Source organism: Sminthopsis crassicaudata, chromosome 4, assembly GCF_048593235.1.
Source record: "Sminthopsis crassicaudata isolate SCR6 chromosome 4, ASM4859323v1, whole genome shotgun sequence".
In the NCBI taxonomy this organism is placed as follows: Eukaryota; Metazoa; Chordata; class Mammalia; order Dasyuromorphia; family Dasyuridae; genus Sminthopsis; species Sminthopsis crassicaudata.
The window spans coordinates 220,695,530-220,718,416 of NC_133620.1; the positions used below are offsets into that span (position 1 = coordinate 220,695,530).

The 22,887-nt window shown below is 34.8% G+C and overlaps 1 protein-coding gene across 3 annotated transcripts in view; it reads left to right on the top strand.

The window, feature by feature from the left end:
* BACH2 (BTB domain and CNC homolog 2) overlaps positions 1 to 22,887 on the top strand; it is a 425,828-nt gene that overhangs the window by 92,982 nt on the left and 309,959 nt on the right. For 2 of the 3 annotated variants that reach the window (XM_074310289.1, XM_074310291.1), the window contains exon 2: positions 15,004 to 15,116. The gene's annotated coding sequence lies outside the window, so the exon portion shown is untranslated. Of the gene's footprint in view, positions 1 to 13,163; positions 14,798 to 15,003; positions 15,117 to 22,887 lie in introns of those variants that run through there. The other variant, XM_074310290.1, reaches the window with a different exon arrangement.

Sequence of the window (22,887 nt, forward strand, 5' to 3'; positions counted from 1 at the left end):
GGAAGAGGGGGAAATGGAAACATTGTTGTTGTTTAATAACTCCCAGATATTATTTAGCAGGAGCAATACTGAAGAGGGCAAAGGGAAACAAAACACGAATGAGTATGAGGTGAGGAGGAGGGTGGAGAAATACTCTTGAGATTTGTCTTAATTGTGGTAGGTAAAGCAAGGACATTGGAGCTATTGTTAATTGTTCAAAGGAATTGAGGAAGAGTCTTAGAGGGGTCCCCCAATAATTCTTTCTCTGTTGTAATATTCGGGAATTTTGATTTTTGAGGTATTTAAAGTCCTATTTAAATTACACCTTAATTAAGACAGGATTAAAATGTAGTGGCTCTGTTTTGTTCATTTTCATATACCCATCCTACACGTGCCAAATCGTAATACCACTTTAAAAAAATTATACAGCTCATGCAAGAGTTTCTTTAGGAGGTACACATTTTTTCGTCATCTTTTTTTTTTTTTTTTTTTTTTAAATCTCCTGTGACTCATAGAGATAATCTGGCAAAAGGCAGGAGTGGTGGCTTTCAAACAATTATTTTTGAGTCGTAGGGAAAAATTGATGTGAGTTCTTTTAAAGTGTATTTGATAGCCAAAATTGAATGAAAGTGTGCCTTGCTAAGGAAAGGGAAAGGAGCATATTGGAACTGAAGAAAAATGGAAATAGAAAACAATGATTTATTATGATATATTTCCAAATTTACTTATCTATATTTACAAAGCAGTATTTTTATATAGCCACTTTTTACTTCCTTCATTATGGAGGCCAATATCACTACAATTATCTTGTCTTTTGAGTTATTATTTTTCATTTCATGCTTTCATTTTTCTGGATTTTTCTTAATGGCCTCATAAGAGAATATTTTAAAAGAGATAGAATTTCAAGTTGAAATAGTAACTTTTTTTCCCCTTTTTAAATAGATCTGGATAACCTCATACCTACAACTCAGCTAACCACATACATTGCTTAGATTAGTAGATACCACACTTGTTTAGCATTAAATTTTGCACATCTCACCCATATAAGCCTTTTATTTAGAATCAACACAATTGGGGCAGCTAGGTGGCACAGTGGATAGAGCACCAGCCCTGAAGTCAGGAGGACCTGAGTTCAAATTTGGCCTTACACTTTACACTTCCTAGCTATGTGACCCTGGGCAATCACTTAACCCCAATTGCCTCAGCAAAAAAATAAAATAGAATCTGCACAATGACTATTATTAATAGAATTAGCACCGTAGTAAACATTTATATATCTCTTTGTTTTTATAGCCTTAGACAGAAATACATATTATGTTTAAGATATTCATTCATACCAGCCAAGATTTTTACATTTGGTGACAAAATGCCTTCCCCCCCCCCCCCCATTTTACTGAAAGAAAAGCAGACTGGTTCATTCTTGTGATTGTGCTAACCTTTTATGCCCTTTTTAGAGAAGGCTTTAGGATATTAGCATTATCATAATTGTTATCCTTACCCTCCTCCTTGAATTTTCTATCTGCATCCTACATTTGACTTTGGAGTTCTCTCTGTGTGCACTTGGTTGACTGAGCAATGTGTTATTTCTGATTTCATACCAAAGGGGACAAAGCAGCATTTTCTCTTGCCACTCTTCTTCAAAGCACAGGCTGAGAGTTCTTGGGAAAGCTTTCTGAGAAGGGCTAATCAAATAAGGGTGCCTGAAGGAGTTTTTCCCACTAGAGTATTTTGAGTTTTTGTTACACAGAGGAATCTATCATGGAATTCAAATGCTAACAGGTGGAACCCTTCAAATTCAGGCCTAAATACTTTCCCAGAGCTTCCAAAGAGGAAATGGCTCTACAGTTTGAGGCTGGGGGATGTTGATATAAGCAGAATAGGAACATTTCATCAACGGGACCAGGGCACAAAGTCTAGGCTATGAGCCTCACACATCTCCCTAGGGTCATGGCCATTCACATCCAGCCCTGGAAGAGGGAATGTAGTTATTTCCATCGACAAAGGAGAAAGTTATCCCATGCCAGTGACCACTATTGTAGAAGGCTGGAACTCTCATTAATAAAGAATGTGGAGTCTTCCGCAACATTATGGCAAGCATAAATTTCCTCTGTTTGTTTTGTGAGGACTAGCATGGGCTGCTATAATGAGATCAGGGAATCCACCAGGGACAAGGCCTCCATGTAGGCTATTTGAAAGGTTTTCTTTGGCTGCTGCCTGTTCTACCATCCGGGAATGCAATGACTTTCTAACAAACCATAGTTGTGTGACCATGGGCTGGCATCAATAAAACTGGTTCTTGCCATCTTTGTTTTCCTTCAAAATCTATACCCTTCCAAAAAATGTTTACTTGTGTTTTTTTCCCAGATGTATGAAGAAAGTTCTGATCAAAGGCAAATTCATTCCTATAAAACTAGACATATAAATTAGATTTGAAGTTAGTCAGAGACTTGATTTCCTGCTAATTTTTATAGATATACTTACTGGTTGGTACTTTTCTGATTTATCAAGCCCAGACAACCACTGAGCTCTCTATCTAAATTTTTCTTGTGAGTACTCCCTTGTTTTGTTACAGAGACTACTTACTATGTAATTATCAACAATGTGCTATTCATTGCAAAGAGCATAAGACTCTATTCAAAATTGTCTCAGTTGGAGTTAAAAGACAGGTGGCACCCATGTATGGAATCCTAGGGAAAATGGAATAGCAATGCAAGCCCTGAGAAAGCAGAAGTTAATAGTAAAACTTCTGGTACTATTTTCACTAGAAGTTGCTATGCTGAGTAAGACTTTATTTTGGGACCTAAAGAAACACATTTTTCTTCTCCAAAAGAACTAGAAATGAAATTTAATACTGACCTACTACACAGCCAAGTTTCTGCTCTCAAAAACAAACAACAATAAAAAAAAATCCAGTTATTTCAGTTGAGATGATATTTCTCACTATATTTTCAAATGATTCTACAAATTATCTGAATTATTACTTAACTAACTTTGTCTTGAACTTTTCACCATCAAGGTTCTAAGATCCTTTAGTCTCGAGAGCCTTGTGTATCCTTCCTTGTCTCCATTGTTCTCATGTCAATGGATGACCTACTAATTTTCCCCTAATATTTAATTCAATTTTCCATACAGGTCACAGGAAATGTAATTATTGCTGGACTATCTCCTCAAAATCTGGCAGGAAAGAAGGAAACTAAAATTGTTTGGAGGATCGTATTGATCTTTAGAAATGTCACATATTTATTAAATTGAAATTGAATTGATCTTTCATTATAGAATTGAAAGACAAAGATAAGTTGAGCACGCTTTAGTAGTAAGCCTTTGTCCCAGAAGAAAAGGAGAGGAGGGGTTTTTTTTAGTCAAATGGTAATCAAATGTTAATTTGTGTATAAATGCTTAGAACTTTGAGTTGTTAACCACCCTTACTACCCCCCTCCTCACACATACAAATTTATACAAAGGAAACCATAAATATAGCACCTTACACCTGGCCTAAAATTGAGATTTAGAGTTTTTATGGTTTTTTTTAATGTGATCATTAATAATTTAGAAGAACTCTTTTAAGGCAACTAAGTGGTACAATGGATAGAGTGCTAGGCCTGAAGTTAGACTGAGTTCAAATCCAGCCTCAGACACTTACTAGCTGTGTGACCCTGGGCAAGTTGTTTAACTTTATTTACCTCGGTTTCCTCATCTGTCAAATGAGCTGGAAAAGAAAATGGCAAACCACTCCAATATCTTCACCAAGAAAACTCTAAATGGGATCAAGAAGTCAGACACAACTGAAAAATGATTGAACAACAAAGAACTCTTATGAATCTGTAAAATATTTCCCCTCATGAGAAAAGGAAAAGACCTAGATTTTTTGTTTGATAATCTAGTCACCTCTCTTTATCTAGATGATAATGATGATGGTATGTGTGTATGTATGTGTTAGAAGCTTATTTTGTTACCCCCATAAAATATTTATGATAATAATCCACACATATATGAAGAGCATCCTTAATGAAAATATGAGAATGGAACAAGCAGACTTTTGGGAATGTTCTTCAGCATGCCATACATTTATAGTCACACAGTTGACTAAAAGATATAAAGAATACAAGATTTCTTACTATGCTTATTGTCTGTTGACTGTTGTGATTCAGGAGCAAAATGTTAAAAGCTCTTCTCCAACAAAGTATTAACCATGAATATGTTAAAATTATACAAGAATCCTTTTATAGTAACATCATGCAATATTCATTTTCTGATATGAATAACTTCATACAAGATTCCTTGAAAAATTCAAGAAAGACATAAAACAGGAAGATCCATATACAATAAAGGTATATATCATTGTCCTGAAGGATAACAGTACAGAATCCAAAACAAGAGAGACATCCTCTATAGATGGAAAGGTTCTCCATAGATTTCTTTTTAATATGGCTTAATGCTGATTATATTAGGCTATAGAACGATAGAACCTCTTATATAAGATCTAGTTGTTCCAAAGAGTTCAGCCTAACAATTAACCCAGGCAGGAGGGGAAGATTTCAAGAGAGGCTAGAGAACAACTAAAGAAAGAATCTCTGTTGTCCAGACTTTTAAATCTGCTGCCATTGTATGAATGTGATAAGAATTGGATGTTAGTATATGTGTACATTTAATTATATCTGTGTACACACACACACACACACACACACATACACATACACACACACACACACACACACACACACACACACACATTTATATATACACACATTATTTAGATAGGACAGGAATTGTAGATGCATAGTGTCCAAAATTGAATAGGAGAAAGAGAGAGTCTCCTTCAGGAGACTATGCAGTGCTTTTACTGACTTTGTACTCTTTCCTGAAATAGAAGCTAATCTTTTTAATGTTAACAGTTAACAGTGATATGTAGATCATGGAATAGTAAAATCAAAAAAGAATCAGAAGTAAAGGAATCTCCAAGATTAATGTAAAATCACTGCCTATGTGGACTTGACTATAAAACAATCATACTTTTCCCAATACAAAAAAAGATGAAAAACCCATCTCTCTAGAAGTTTAATTCTGAAAGGGAAACCATAGTGCTATCATATTTGTCAATTTACATTTGCCACAGTTCATGTATTTTTAATTATTTCTGAATATTCTCAAATGACTTAATCAGTACTTGTAGATAGAAGTTTCTGACTATTGATGAAGCATCAATTGATAAGTAGATTTTTATTCTAGTTTCAAGAATTTGAATTTTTGAATTTTAATCCAATTGGCTTTAACACTTGAACAAGGCAATTTAATTTCTCTGGACCTCAATTTAATATGAGCTTAGCACATAATTAGAAAGATAAAAGACAGTTCTTACTCTCAATGAGCTCATAATCTAATGAAGGAGACAACATGCAAGTGTCAATTGGAACTAATCAACAGAGGGAAGGTATGAAAACTCAGGGACATTGGAAAAGATTTTCTGTACAAGACAGGAGAAAGCTAGGGAATTAGGAGTTTGAAGATAAAGAGAAAGAATATTTTATGCATGGGAAACACTCATTAGTAGCAATGACCTGGATGATGATCCAGCAAAGAAGACTAAGAAATGGTCAGATAACTAGGAAGTGACCTGGAGAAAATCTAAAGTGCAGAGATCTAGAGAGATCTAGAATCTAAAGAGAAGATGATCATCTGCATCAAAGGCTGCAGAAAAGTCAAGAAAGATAAGGATTGAAAGAAAGGCAAAGCAATTAAATATGACAAATTATGAATTTCATTTTCAGCATCCCCAAAATGTAGTCACTTGGCTTATATTCCAGGATCTCTGAGGTAGAGAACTTACTACCTTCCCAGACAGCCAATTCCACTTTGGGTCACACATCCCTATGTTAAGTCAAAATTTGTCACTTTATATAAAATTTCCCAAATTGGTCTTAGTTTTGACCTCTGGGATTAGCAGAACAGATATTATTCCTCTTTCACCATGACAGCCCTTCAAAACATTTGAAGACTGCTCTTATTTTCCTCCTAAGTCATGTATTCTCTTCTCCCATTTCTTTAGCCAGTACTGGTATGACATGGCTTCACATTTCCTCACTACCTTACTCTCCTCAAGGAACATTCCAGCTTGTCAGTGTTCCTTCTAAAATATCCTGCCTAGACCTTGATCTACATATATCTGACAGAAGGCAGAAGATATGGAACTTTTACTTCCAGGACTCTGGATGTTTCCAAGTTATTTTGCCCTCCTGAATTTTCTTATAGGTCTTTTCTACATCTCTCAATGAATCCTAATGCATTGTTTTTATACTATGTGTTTCTGTATATTTCACAGCTTCACTTTAGATTTTTCTAAATCTGTTGTATTCTTAGAGAGGTGCTTAGAACACAAGCGATTAAATGACTTATCTAGGGTCATACAGACAGTATATGTCAGATTCAGTCATTTTTCATTTCTATATCCACTAGAACCTAGCCCTGGATCCTGTCCATTTGAAGGTATTTGATAAATGTTTATTTTGTTGAATTTTGAATTTGATATTATCTTGATCAAAGATACACTCTACTTCTATTAGTGTCTGGTAAGATAAAAGCCATTCATAGCAAGCATGAGATAACAGAATAGTCAGTCTAACAGATGGAGAGGAGGACCTCTAATACTTTGGGAGAACCCCTGTGAAAGAATCATGGGAGGATATGAACAACATTACACAGTATGAAAATGTGTGAATGGATTGCAATTTACATCACTGAACAGATATTCAAATCTCCAATTAGAATACATCTCCATAAAAGTATCAAATCAAATTATCTCTTGAAATTACTTGTATTATTTTGTTTATACATTATTTTTTAATTATCTGTGTTCATATTGTATCCCTTTGTAGACTAGAAACCCTTCTGAGAGTGGGAACTTTAGATGGCTTGGATTTTCCCTCCATCTTTATATCCCAGCATCCAAGATAGTGCTGTATATGTTGCAGTTCTTTTTGAATATTTGTTAAATTGAATCTAACTCAGTCCTTTGATTTCACATTATACTATTGACAAATTGAGCTCAGATTCCATTTAAATCCCTAAGTCTTCTTTATATACACTTTCTATCCATGTCTGTCCCAATTTGTACTTGGGTAGTTGATGCTTTGACCCCAAGAACAGGACTTTGCATTTATCCTTTGTGAATTTAATTTGGTTAGATTCAGTTCAATGCTAACCTGTTGAAATCTTTTTGGATCCTGATTGTGTCATTCACAATTTTAGTTTTTCTTACTAGCATTATGTCATTTACAAATGCAATTTTTTATTGATAAATAAGGGGTTGGATATAAGATGATATTTATAAATTTTGATGATCTATTACTTTTTAAATACACTATAGGTAGTACAATATCAAAGTCAGGACCTAATCTTGAATATTATTAGAACAAAAGTTCTAGCCAAATGCTTATTAAATTTAATCCAATCTGTCTTTTAAGGTGATCTTTGGGGATGATCTATTTTATAGGATGGTAGGGACCCTAAAGCCTTTGAAATCAGTAGCTGTATTTCTGCCCCAGCTCAAAAGAGTGAGGGGGAAAACAGGGGGGAAAAACATGGAGCACTCTTCCTTGTTTCTCTGCCCAACTTTAGGGGAAAGGGATAGGAAAACTCCCTCACAGACAGGACACAGGAATTACAGTTTGTTTATTTACTACTAAATCCATTTTGTGGCTATACCATCATTTTACTGCCTTTTATGCTAGAATTTAGTGCCTTGTAATATATATATGTATACACACACACACACACACACACACACACACACACACACACACACACACAGATTTGGAAGAAGCTAAGTAGATTGAAAGATGGCCTCAAAACAAGGAAGACTTGAATTCATACCTGATTTTGACATATACTGTCTGTATGACCCTGAGTAAGACATTTAATCTCTTCTGTTCTAGGCTCCTCTCTAGGAATATAAATTGCAAAGATTATGCCTAATCACCTTGATTGATAGAGGAAACTTTACAAATTCAATATTTCTCTGTCTGTGTGTATATTTTGTAATATTCTCCCCTGCCCCTCTTCTGCCATAATGACAAATGTCACAAGAAAAAAAGTTCCAATATATAAGAAAAGGACTCTTGTTCTTTGCTTTTTGAATCAAAAAGAATTGCTAATCATTGTTGCTTATGGGATAGATAATCCAGTCTAAAAGCAATGAGCCAGCCTAGAGAAAAGCAGGAAGTTTGTGTTTGGTAGATGAAACCACCACCACCTTTATTACCATTGTATTCCTTTAAATCATGATAAGGTGAGTTTAGGATTCTGAACTCAAAAACCTTGGGAATAGCAGTGTCCCACAAACCATCAGAACTGCTTCCAATGCAGCCCATAGCCATCATTTAGGGAGATATAATTGTAGAAAAAATGTCTATCTTCCTCATCATCTCCAGCAACAACTTCTGACCCACTGGTACGAGAGGCATAGGAGCCCTGGAAGTGGCAGTATCCTCCCAAACAGCCCAGCCCTTAACGGCATTATCAAATGACTATCAGAAATGACATGATTTTTTTTTTTTTTTTTAACTAGAAATGACATTAAAGAGGCTTTACCCCTGCTTTGCCACTGTGGCCTAGGATTATGGGAGTTTGCCTGATCTAGTGCTGAAACCTTCCATATATGTTATCTTCCTTGTTAGAATGTGAGTTCTCTGAGAGTAGGATTGTCAGAATTTTCTATTTATGTTCTCAGTTCTCAGTGAAGTGCTTTACACACGGTAACCACTTAATAAATACTTTATTCATTCAGGTAATCATAACCTTTTCTCCATATCTCTTCCACACAATTCATTCATATAATCCTGATAAGGGATTTTTATCATTTCTGTATGATGCATGATATGTGTCACTGATAATGGACGAATAGCATCAAGCAGGTGAGACCACTTCTGACTTTATTTAGGTGCATTTGGGTCTCAGGAGCAGCTATCTTACAGAAGCTTCTGGATGTTGAGTAATAGAAATAAACAAGGAATCTGCCTTGCCTTGCTTTACCTTTCCCTAACTTCCTCAGTATCTCTGTATAGAATCTCTGTGTAGAATCTTATTTTCTATCAACCATTTTGCTCTGCTTTTCTCATAGCCTTGACTTCTTATTTTCTCCCCTTCTCTTATTTCCTCTTCCTATATTACCCCTTACCTCCTTCTGCTTACCTACCTTTTCCTTTTACCACTCACCTCTAGAAGTAAATTAAATGTGAGTTAATATTTCTGGAATCTGGTAGAGGCCTAATTGATACCAGTAAAACCACTTCCACCAGGATCTAAATAATGGAAATCACACATATTATTGGCTCAATTCCTAGAATAGCCTGATGGACGTTTCTATTTTACATTTATTTAGTACAAAGAGGATATAAAATCTTTCAACTTTAGACCACCTCATTTTGAAGCTGCATATTCTTGTAGGAGACTCCACATGTGGACTTGGCTATAAAACAGTCAGGCCTGTATTGTTTAGAAAGAGATTGAAACTACTTCAAAGAATAAGGTCAGCTTTTCTTTTAACAGCCTATAGACCAGTCCTAACTTATAATTAGTTCATTTTCTAGATTGTTGTCTTTAGTGGATGTCCTATTTGTATTTTATGTATGATAACTTCATACTAAGCAACATCCATGAAAAATGGGTCTTAATAAAGATTTTCTTCTTCAGCTTATTTTGTAATCATAGTGATAGATAAAAAGCCCTTTAGAAAGCTGTCATTATACCTTCCACATCATAGAGGTTAAGGGCATGGCACCCCATGATCTGGAATATCTGTGTAAATTTTTTTGATCCTCTCTTTATATCAGAGATGCCTTGTTTTTTATTTTCTTTTATGATGTGTTTACAATATCTTATAAAATCTAGGTTGATAATTTACAGTGTATATATATTAGATTCTTTACTTTTTTGTGCCATCTGCTGGCCTTTGTCTGTTATTTTTGGCATCCACAAAATTCCCCAAAAATTCTCATTAATTTCTTATGCTGACCTGTGATATAGCAAAACTCCAATTAGAAAAGTCATGATGTAGAAGGATTAGCTATAGTAAGATACTTTTAGTCAATGGAACACGATTTTATGCAGTTACCAAATACATCCTGTTTTCTGTGCTGTATTGGACAGAACACCAGATGTGAAGTTAAAGCACCTGCCTCTGACACTTATTTTTCCTGGGTCATCTGTGACAAGTCACCATTTTTCAGTTTCCCCATTTCTAAAATGAGAAATGCTAGACTAAGTGATGCTTAAGGTCCTTTCTAGTTCTGAAATCCTATGTCTCCTAGAAAGTCACTTTCTGACATGTACTCTTTGATCCAGTAACACTAACCTTCTGGCCATTCCATGAAAGAGACACTCCATCTGTCAGCTCCTAGAATTTTCTCTGGCAAGACAGTCTTCTTCCTCTACACTACCTGCACACTTCCCTGGTTTCTGTTAAGTTCTAACTAAAATCCCTTCTTTTACTGGAAGCCTTGCCACAACTCTTCTTAATTCTACTGCCTTTTCTCTGTTAACTCATCTTTATCCTGCATTTAGCTTGCTTTGCAAATATTTGTTTGTATGTTGTCTCCATCAGATTATAAGCTCTTTGAGAGCAGCAACAGTTTTTTGCTTCTTCTTGTATCCCTGTTCTTAGCATAGTGCCCAGCACATAGTAGGTACTTTGTTGGTTGAGTATTGACCTCATTATAAACTACTATGTTGCTGTGGTTGAGATAGGAGCAGGATGGAGAATGTTAGGAAACGATAAGGAGTCAGTAATCTCTCTGTGATCATTGTAAGAACTGTGCTTTTCTCTGAAAGGAAAGTTGCAGCAGTCACCAGCATTGGGTTTGTTTTCTCATTGTATACAAAATCCTAAACTAAACTCTGAATGGCATGAAATAAACAATCAATTAGAGTCAGTCTAATTGTAAATTCAAAACCAACCTTTGTGTGGGGGAAAACATGAGAATACTTAAAGAGCAGTCTATATAAAGATACAAAGTAGTACAAACAGGAGTGTATAGAATGAGGACTAATGGAGTCACTGGATATGGGTAAAGTTCCTCAGTGAATGTATCATTCTTGTTCTTGTCCTATTTTTATTTTCCTTTATGAAAGTAGGAACTGTGTATCAATTCTCCAATGCCTTAATAAAAGTTTGTCAAGTGAGTGTTTTTTTAATAATGAAGTTATTATTGTTACATGAAAAAAATGTTTATAAAATTCTGACATTCATGTGATATAGGTAAATAAGCTTTGTAATCATGTATTCTGAGTTAGTTTAAATTTCATAGAAAGTTCCCCTTGAAATTTAAAACCTTGAAATTCATTATCATCTTAGGTTCCAGGAGTATGAAAAATGGAGTTTGTAGATTCAGTCTGTTAAGGAGTATTTTTACCATGTAAAAATGATTCAGATTTGACAGACAGGTAATTGTGTTTAAAACCAAATTCTTTCGATAGTAACTACCAAATGAGATAAAATATATAAAAGCTTTGTTAGCCTTAAAAATGCAAAAATGCAATAAGATATTATTATTTGCTCCCTGCACTCCCCTCAAATCCTTAATCAGTTCTTTGTTTATGCACTAGATAATCCAGATTTGAGCTTCAGAGCCCAAATTATATCATGTGGCATCAGGGTGTCATCTTAACTGAATCTGGGGTATTTATTTGGTTAATAAAAGTGACTAGAATAGCTAATGACTATGCGGATCCTTCTTCCTACCTCTGATATATAAAAAGGTTTAATGCAAGCTATAAAATGTTTTCTGAGTTCTTTAAGAAGGAAAGTAGCATTAACCCTTATTATGAAAAGTCCTGTCTCTCCAAAAAAAGGTGGGGGTAATGTTTTATTTAAAGGAGAATTATAATAACATGGGAAATAGCACATTGAACATTTCTGTAGAATTTTATTGAGCAAGGTTAAGTGAAATTTAAGAAACCCAATAAATTCAATTAGATCTTCCATTCCAGCTTTCCCTAACTTTAATGTATAAGAAACTATATTCAACTAAAACCTTCTTAATGTTATGTTGCAAATAAATTTTACCCATATAGAACAAGAACACTTATGTATTCTCTTCAAACTCATTTTGCACTCCTTTTCAAAACAAATGTTATTAGTTTTATTGAAGTAGAAGGTAAACAGTTGTAAAATGTATAAGAATGATGTATGTGAAATAAGGTGACATCCTTGCAAAGTAAACAGAGCTAGAAAACTTTTAATGAAGACAGCGACTCAAAAAATGGAAAGGACAATCTCAACACAAATGAAATCGTACATTATTTAATGATAATGAAAATGACAAAGCTCACCTCTCCCTATTTTCCCCAGCCTACTACAACATGGAGAAAATGTACTTCCTTCCTTGTAGAGGTCTGGGACTATGGATATGGATATTGAATAAAATAACAATAGCCAACATTTATATAGCACTTACTGTGTGTCTGGTACTGTGCTAAATGCTTTACAGTTATCGTCATATTTAATCTCACAACCCTGCTATTATTATGTGCATTTTACACTTAAAGAGACTGAGGAAGTGACATGTCTAGAGTCCCCTACCTACTAAGTTATCAAAGACAGATTTTAAACTCAAGTTTTTCCTGACTCTTGGCCTGGAGTTTTATCCCCTGTATCCACATAGCTGCCCTAGTACATTGCAGTGCAATGTATATACTGTCAAACATGGTTAATGTTTGCTGAACTGCTTCTCTGTCTCATTTACACACTAACACACACATACCAAGGCTACCCTCATTTAAATTTTTTATCAGGAAGGATTTGGAAATGAATTTGATCCCATAATCCTTTGTAAAGAGGAGAGAGGAGAGGAAAGTGGGGAGGGAGAGAGGGGAAGGAGAGAGAAAAAAGGGAGAGGGGAAAAAGGAAGAGAGGACACTTGCATTATCTGTCTATAACACAGGATAGTGAGGATTAAATAATAAGTGTATGAAGTACTTGATAAATGTTAATGCATTGTGTAAATGTTAGCATTTTTTTGTAAAAAAAAAAAAAAGATATCAGTAGAATAAGATAACTTTTTTTAAAGAGAGATAGCATGATATAGAATGCCAGGCCTTCAATTCAGGAAGATCTAGGTGTTATATTTGAACAGATCCCAACCATTCAGGCATGGACAAGTAACTTCTTGACTCTATAATGAGTTGCTGATATTCATTGATGGAGGAAGTTTCCATACTAAGAGTTTCTGTCTCAATTAAAATTTAGGTTTGGTTTTGTTTTAAAGAAGAAAGGACAAAGCTAGAAGCCTAAAATCCTTACTTTAAAACTAATTTCCACAAGGCAGTCTTGAACCCGAAACAGGGAGTTTTGTTAAGGAAGAATAATAATCATAGATAATCAGATAATTCCAGAGCACAAGGAGATCTTAGTTAAATATCTGCCCCATCCTTCTCATTTTTACAGATTAGGGAATTGAGATTCAGAAAAATTAAAGAATTTCTCCAAGATCACATAATTCACCTTAAAAGAATGGGCAACTACTGAAGATTATTTTTGAGCAGAGACTGATGCAGTCAAACCCAAAATTTAGGAATATCAATACAAATGGGAGTAGGTAGTGAAAATATTCAAGGAGACTAATTAGGAAACTATTGTAGTAGTCCAGACAAATAGAAGATGAGGGCAAGAACTAGGGTATAAAGAAGGGAGTGATGAGGAGGTCTATCTACAGATCTGGCAACTATGGGAGTGGGGATGGTGAGTGACAGTAATGAATTGAAGATGACCATTTAGGTTGCCATACTGAGTGACTGAAAGAATAGTGATATCTTTTAGAGAAATAGAAAAATTAGGGGAAAGGCTTGGTTTAAGAGGAAAATTAGTAAGCTCTGGAGTTTTATGTTTTACTTTGTTTTTTTTCTTTGTACTGACTTTGAAGCACTCAGATCTTTGGATATTCAGGAAAGACATGAGGGCTGGTTATATTTGTTGGGGAGCCATCTGCATACTATGATATAGGAGCTAATGCTATCTCCAAGAGAAAACTTTTAGAGAAAAGAGAGGGAAGAACCCTGGAGAATGCTCAAAACAGGGAAACATGGGGGGAATCAAAAAAGGGAAAGAGACTGAGTATAATATCAGGGACACTTGTTACTAAGATGATCAACCCAGATTCAGTTAAAAAAAAATAATAAATCAGTAGAGTGAATCTTTTCTGTAAATACACTGCCCTTTCACTTGGTGAACTCATCAGTTCCTATCATTATAGAGATAATTCTTAGATCTTCTTTTCTAGACCTAATCTCTCTATAGACCTCCAGTCTCATATTCCCATCTGCCTTTTAAGCATCTCAAACTGGATGTCCCGAACAGAACTCAATCTTTTTCCCTGCAAACCCTCCCTTCTTCCTAATTTTGCTATTCCTGTCAAAGATACCACCATTCTCTTAGTCACCCAGGCTTGAAACCTAGGTCATCCTCAGCTTCTCATTCACCCTCCACATCTAATTCCATATTTTGCAGTGGCTCCCTTCTGATCATTCTTCTCAGTGACCAAAGTGATCTTAAACCATAATAGATTTGACTATGTTACCCTACCATCCCTCACCTAATAAACTCCTATTGCTCCCTATTACCTCCAAGATTAAATATAAAATTCTCTGTCTTTCAAAACTCTAAACTTAACCTTTTCACTATTCTTCTTACACTTTTTCTCCTTCCTCTGTGATACAGACATAGTGACCTCCTTGCTGCACATGACCTTTAAGCTTGGAACACTATCCTTCCTCATTGCTGCCTCTTGCCGTCCTTAGCTTCCCTCATATCTTAAGTCCAGTCCTACCTATTGTAAGTAGCCTCTTCCAGTTTTAGAACCTCATTGGTATCTACTTCATTAGGTTTTTGTGAAGCACAAATGAGCTAATGTTTGTGAAGCCCTTTGCAAACCTTAGATTAATGTAAACATCAGTAATGAGAATTATTATTAATCATGAAGTCCTCACTCAATGTTGTGTTATTATAAGTTGTTTTTTGTTTTACTTTTTGGCTCACAGTGGAGGTCTCTGATTCAGAAAGTGAGGATTCTGGAGAGGAAAAGAATGATCAAGAGCTGCCACACTCTGTGACATGTCTGACCCCTTGATCCAGTCCATTCAACATGTACAAGGTAAGAAGTCCTTTTCCACTTGGTACTTGTACCTTCATTTCTTTGTGCTACCTTGATCTTCCCAAGAAAGAAATTTTTTTCCAGGGTGTGAAATTATTGTTTTTCCTATTAGAAATCACTGGGTGATAAGAATGTTCTTTGATATGTATTTGCTGGTCAGGAGTCCTGTGGCCTATCTAAATGGATAATTTGGCAAGAACCATTGACACAAATCACAGATACTATATATTTGGGAAAGCTAGTGTCTATGAAGAGTAACAGAAGGCAATTGATAGTAAGAGAATAACCGCATTTCCAAAGGTCTTCTTAGTTAGGGTGCTTCACATCTCTAAATACAATGGCTCTCTATTGGTGATGGACAGTTAAGTCATTTCACCATGTCTGACCCCCGAAACCTCTATGAGAGCAGTGAAATCCTGAAACTCCCAAGGATTTAGCTCTTTAGATTCAGCAAAACTAATTTCAATAATTCAATCAATCAACAATGATTTATTAAGCACCTATTTCCTTCAGACCTTCTAGTAGATTTTGAGAATTAAATAGTCCCTTTGGTCAAGGAGATTACATTCTAATTTACCCAAGACACTACCTCTGAAATTTGTTAACCATGAAAAGGGTCATTTTCAGGTGGTCCTTGTGATTTCTCAAATTGTCTTTTATTTGCTCAATCTTCTGGAGTACCAGGAAAGCCATAGGTTTTTTGCATGAATGCTTTTGAAAAGGTGAGAGCGACATTGAAACCGTAGTACTGTATGTATGATCAGTAATTACATGGCCTTTCTCTTGATTAAAGTTTCTTAGGAGGGCTTTTTCCCCCTGTACTAAGCCAGCCCTATCCAAACTAGATAGAGCAAATGTTTGTCCCACTTTTGGAGGAACTTTGGTGCTGAATTTTTTCTCTAGATTTAAGACTTTTAACTCTGGGCAGCCTCTTCTAAACTGCTTGTCGAAATACCAGAAGTTTGGCAGACAGTTCCCCAGAGGGTCTTGGCAGGAGCCCTCCATTACAAATCTTGTCCTTTATTGCTTAAGAGATTTGTGTACTGAAAAGCAAAGGGAGCACTTGGAAGGATCCTAAACAACTCAGTTCAGTGTGTCAGCTTCCTCTGAATAGACTCTGACTCTGATGTCAGAGATTTTCTGTTGACAAACAGCCGGAAACCAGATTCCTCAGAAATATTATCAAGGAGTCTAGGTGGGTGTATTTCTGTATCCCAGGAAGCTGAGTGGCAGAGTGGGTGTCTTTTTTTTTTCCAGCAAAATGTGATATCTTACTTTTGTAGGCAGGAATCTTTTATGGCTTTTGTTGGCAGGGAGCAGAAACTGGGAGGAGATTTTTCAGATTGTTTTGAAGATGCCTTAGGTCACAATCTCAGAAAAAATCTTTGAGATAGCTCTACCTGGTGGGCACGTATACACACACAGACACCAACAAATAAAACAGCAATAAAGACAACATCCTAGAGTAAGAACCCATAATAAGAAATATGTTAGCTACAATATAAAGTAGTTCTATAATTTAATTATGCAAGGAGTAGCCCTTGATTTTAAAAAATATTTATATATACATTATATATATATATATAAAATTTTAAAATAAATTTAAAAGATTATTAATAAAAGTAATTAATATAATTTTATAAATTTATATATATAAATTGTATAAAATAAAATAAAAATAATAAAAATGAAAAAATTAATTTAAAGTTGGGAACATATGTAGATTTATCATAAATATATATATTATATAATCAGAAGGACTATTCCCCTACCCATACCAGCCCAATGACTCTGTTACAACCTGAACAATGTTCTACTCTGTTACAACTGATTTATCAATAATTAGAGATTTCCACTGAAGAAACAAACCTGCCAGCGATGCTAAAAGCAATAAGCTTTTATTATAGGCTTATTTTACCTCATGCAAAGGAAGGTACTTGATTCCAGACACTCAAAGAGTCATGAGGAAAAGGATAAAGGAAGAGAGACAAGAAATAATGAAGAATTACAGTTATCCAGGAGACAACTAGAACTCTAGTAGGGCAGGATTACATCTTTGAGGAGACCACAACTTGGGTGCAGTGGTCAAAAGATCTCCACCATCCAAGCACAAAGACATGTTCTCAGTTATCACTCCAGTTCTCTGTGGGATACTTGAGTTTGCATCTGTTTAGTTTTCCCCATGTCAAAGTCAGATAGGCTCCCATCAGTGAGGTTGCTTTATGAGATTCTAGAAGAGAGGAGAAAGTGCCATAAAAGAGAAAGAAGCTTAACTAAAATGCTATAAGAAAAAAAAAAGACTTTGCAGACTACTTTAGAGATATTTTTATAAAGCTTTTTATTTTCTATATATATAGATAGATAGATAGATAGATAGATAGATAGATAGATAGATAGTCTTCAACATTCACCCTTGCAAAACCTTGTATTCCAAAATTTTTTTTCTCCCTCCCTTCTCCCCACTCCCTCCCCTAGATGGAAAGTAATCCAATATATGTTAAGTTCTATACATATTTCCACAATTATCCTCCTGCACAAGAAAAATCAGATCAAAAAGGGAAAAAAAGTAATGAGAAAGAAAACAAAATGCAGGCTAACAAGAACAAAAAACAATGAAAATACTGTGTTGTCTCATCTATACTCAGTCCCCACAGTCCTCTCTGTGGGTACAGACATCTCAAGTCTTTTGGAATTGGCCTGAATCACCCCACTGTTGAAAAGACTCATGTCCGTCATAGTTGATCATCACATAATCTTGCTATTGCTATGTACAATATTCTCCTGGTTTTATTCACTTCACTTAGCATCAATATATGCAAGTCTCTCCAGACCTCTCTAACATCATCCTGCTGGTCATTTCTTACAGAAAAATAATATTCCATAACATTCATATATCATAATTTTTCAGCCATTTTCCAATTGATGAGCATCCAGTTTTCAGTTCCTTGCCACTATAAAAAGGGCTGTCACAAATATTTTTGCACATGTGGGTCCTTTTCCCTTCTTTAATATCTCTTTGGGATATAAGCCCAGTTGAGACATTGCTGGATCAAAGGGTATGCACAGTTTGATAGCCCTTTGGGCCTATGGTTGGATCATTCACAACTCCACCAACAATATATTAATATTCCAGTTTTCATCTAAAAATTGTCTTTTCATATCCTTTGACCATTTATCAGTTGGAAAATGGCTTGTATTCTTATAAATTTGAGTCAATTCTCAACACATTTTAGAAATGAGGCCTCTATCCAAACCCTTGGATGTAAAAATTTTTCCCAGTTTTCTGCTTTTGTTTTAATCTTGTCTACATTGATTTTTTATATAAAACCTTTTAATTTAATATAATCAAAATTATCCATTTTGCAATCCATAATGTAGTCTAGTTCTTCTTTAACCACAAATTCTTTTCTTCTTCACAGATCTGAGAGGCAAACTATTTTTTATTCTTCTAATTTGCTTATAGTATCACTCTTTGTGGCTAAAACATGAACCCATTTTGACTTTATCTTGCTACAAGGTGTTAGGTGTTTCTGCCTACTACCTAGTTTCTGCCATACTAATTTTCAATTTTCCCATACTAATTTTCAATTTTTGTCAAAAATGGGTTCTTATCCCAGAAGCTAAGGTCTTTGGATTTATCAAACACTATAATTAGTGTTTACTATATTCCTATATAAATTACTATAGCCACTGACTATTGTGTCTTGTAAACCTACTATAGAGATTTTTAATGAAAAAGTTGTTACAATGAGATCTGGCCCTGTAGTTTTTTAAGAATTTAAAAGCTATCTTTTGCAGTGAGGCAGAATTCATTGTAGCTGAATTGAGAAACCCCAACTGCTTTTCTGAGTGCTGTATTTGGCTGGCTGACTGTATCCAGCTACACAAGTAGGCAGCTGGTTTTGGTAGAAGCAACAAAAGCAAGATGGCCTTACAGAATCACAAATTCTGGTTTTTACTCTTACAGCTATTTGTAGGGTAGCTGGAAGGAGTGTATGAGAAAAATTAGTAATTGAGAATCTAGGAAATGTGATTTTCCCCCTTTTTTGTGAAGTCATCATAATGAATTTGCGTGTTAACCAATTTGCCAGTATGACATAGGAAAAGAGCATTGAACTCAGAGTGAAAACACTTGGAGTTTTACCTCTAACACTAACTTTATATTTCTGCAGCAGGTTATTTACCCTTTCAGAGTTTCAATTTCCTCATCTGTAAAATGAGAAAACCCTAATATTCTAACTTATCCATGGAGTTGTCATAAAAGTTCTCTGAAAGTCTCAAGGTGCAATAATCATATAAATATCATATTCTTAAGATGTTTGGACATTAGCCTAAATAACAAAAGGTTCTCTCATATGTATGTATATAGATAACCTATTATTTGGGGACAATGGCTGCTGAAAATATGCTACAATTTTGTGTCATGTCCTTGTGACATGTCACTTTCAATATTGTCAGTTCTGAATATACAATGTCCTTGTTATACATGGAAAATGAATATATTTCCAGGTCTGGCTTATCACATATATATGTGTCTTGTGATATAGAAAAGTTTATGGCACTTTGTTTTTAAGCAAATGTTGTAGCTAAGTTGTAGGTCTTTGCAAAAAAATTTCTTGTGAATATAGTGTGAGCTCAAAGATAAGAGATATTTTTGCTTGGTCTGTTTATAACATCAAGAAACAATTCTAGCACATTAATTCTACATTTTTAGAAAACATATCTTCAGAAGATTACATTTACCTGGCTTTCAAACTTTTCACTTAATTAAGTAATTACTGAACAGTTGAATTTTCATTTAAAGATGTGTAACATGGCCCATGCTGCCTTAAATTTGAGGACATTTTTTCTAGCCAATTAAATCCAGAACCATTCCCCCCACCCCAGCAAAAGTGAATGTTCTTGAGAGCTGATTATAAAGAGTTTTTTCCCCATTACAATCAAATGAAGTTGGATCAGACTTTTTCTTTTAGCTAAAGACTGTTGCATCACTTACTATGGCTTACAGGTAGATGGATCACTGCCTTGCTCAGAATCTAGAATCAGAATCAGATTTTAGACCCATATTTTTAATGCTAAGTTCATAGTAATTTCACCTTTTCAGGTGAAAATGTGGCATAATGACAGAGTACTGAAATTAAAGTGAGAATAACTACATTTTGAGTTCTAGCTCCAACACTTATTAGCCAGGCAGCTCATTTCTCTGACCTTCATTTTCTCATATGTAAAATGGATATGTTAAGATATATACACAATCTCTTGTCATAGGATTGTCATGAAGAAAGCATCTTATAAAGAACTATTAGTAACAATAATATCTTCAGATAACCAATTACTAACAATTCTCTTCTTTTAGATTTTTCTCTTATTTTCTTTACCTAGTGATAAAATCAAGTAGTCAGCTTGATTTCTCTTTCAGCTATTCAAAAAAATGCTTTCTATAAACTAAGTCAACCAGCATTTATTAATTCTGTACTTTGGATAAGTATCCAAGGATAAAAAGACAGAAAGGAAGTAGCACTTCTCCTCAAAGAACTTACACACTATAAAAGTGATAATGATTCAAATGAATATGAATGTGGGTTGTTAAAGCATTTTTATCCCTTAAACAGTGTCCTGGAAATCAGGAAAAGTGTGTAAAACATTTTCTTCTATGTATGTACATTCAGGTTGCAGAGCTGCCCTGCACCATTTAAAATATAACTAAATAGCTAGATTTTTCCTATGTGAGTCTTTCCCACTCCACTCTTTGTTTCACTAAGGGAGAAGACCTCAAAATCAGCTCTTCGTTTATTCCTCTATTGTAATTGGTTCCAAAGGGAATGGCCATGTTGCAAGTTATAGAATGAAAATTTTTCATCATTCATAAACAAACTTTCCCAGTAAATTTCAATGATCATCTGTTGTAGAACTCCACATTTTTTGGTCCTGCTGCAAAAATGTGTCACTTTGTATGAAGAAAAATAAACAGCTGTGACTTTCTTGTGCATTAGTTTTATCAACAATACTAAAATGCCAAAGCAATTCATAATGTGATTTACATTTATACTTATAGTAGTCACTTAATTTGTCCATCAATCATTGCCTTACAAACTTTACAACTTAAGAGGGATGAGAATGCATGTATATTAATAATTGTAATATAGATACCCATGCATATATTATAAATAAAAACTATTAAAAATAATCGTAATATAGAATTGTGAAGTAAAAAAAAAGAAGTATAGATCAAGTATTATGGGAAATCATAGATTAGAATGATGACTCATATATAGATGGGGGTAAGGAAAGGAGGAATTAAGGAAGGTTTAATAGAGGAGGTAGCATCTGGGTCTTGAGTGTGGGTAGAATTTCAACAGAGAGAAACAGGAGGAAAGAACATTTTAGGTGGAAGAAATAGTATAACTAATATTTCCTAAACTGTGGTCATCGTTCTTACCTTTTTAGGGGCTGTTGCTAGTGGAATTTGTGTGTTGGTAGGGATTGAACTAGATGATCTCTGAGGTTCCTTCCAACTTTGAGGCTCTGTGGTAGGTTTGTGCAACAAAAAAATAAAGCAAAAGTAATAGAAGATTGGACAGGATAAAGACTAGAAGTGAAAAATATAAGAAGGACTTTGTGGCAAACCAGGGAAAAGGGAATGATATTCTTAATGAGGCTAGTAGCAATGGAAATGGAAAGGAGGGGTTCAGGTAGAAAAAGATGCCTAACTTGAGACTAATTGGGTGTGAGTCAAGGAAACAAGAAAAATCAAAGATGACTCCAAGTTTTTGAATCTGGGAACAAGAAAAAAGAAATTTACCAAAATATGGAAGAAGAGGGCATTTCGAAGGAAATGGTGATATTTAGTCTGGGGCATACTTAATTTCAAGATAATTGTGATGGCTACCAGTATATGGCAATGCAGGTGTGAGATCAGGATAGAGGGTGGGAATAGAAATGTTGACCTGAATCATTTATTATCTAGAGTAAGATACATATTAATAATGTATATTTTATGAGCCATTGAGAAATGTTTAAACTTCCGAACATTTTGAGAAATATTGCTGTCCTTTGATTTTAAGCTCTCAAAAATGAATCAAAATTAACATTTTATCCTCTCATTGAGTAACATAAAAGAATTATTTCTTCCTTTCACTCTCTTGCTAATAGGCTCAGATGATATAAATAGACCATAGTATGTCTGTCTTGCATTTGGCAGTCCCACTATTAACAAGGTTAGTAGAAGAGATCCAAACCCCAAATTAGCCAATTGCCCTTAGCCATTATGATGTGCCCACCATTAATTCATTCTTTTTTTTTTCTTCAAGGAATAACTGCCCTCATTCCTTTTTTAAACTTTGGGTAGTTCTTCAGGCAAAAAAGAACTTGTGACTTTTGAAAGATTATTATTGCCACAAGGCAGATGTAGCACCTAAGTTTCATGTAAATTGAGTTATGTTGAGCATATGACATATGGAGAATGAGGAGTCAAAATTCAAGATGTGTCATGTGCTTCAAGTTATGAGTCTCAGGAAAGTTTTATGGGGGAAAAAGGAAGACTCCCTCCCAGAGAGGTTTAGGAACACAAATTTTTAAAAAAATCAAATAAGAAACAAAATCAGAATTAGCCATGTACCTACTATGTGAGTGCCTTAGTATTGAAAGGTAAGGCTTCTTTTGAAGAGGAGGTGATTTTAAGAGATGTAATTGAAAATTTACATATATGTACATATGTATACATATATATATATACATACTATATATACACAGTATTTATAGACTTGCTGAG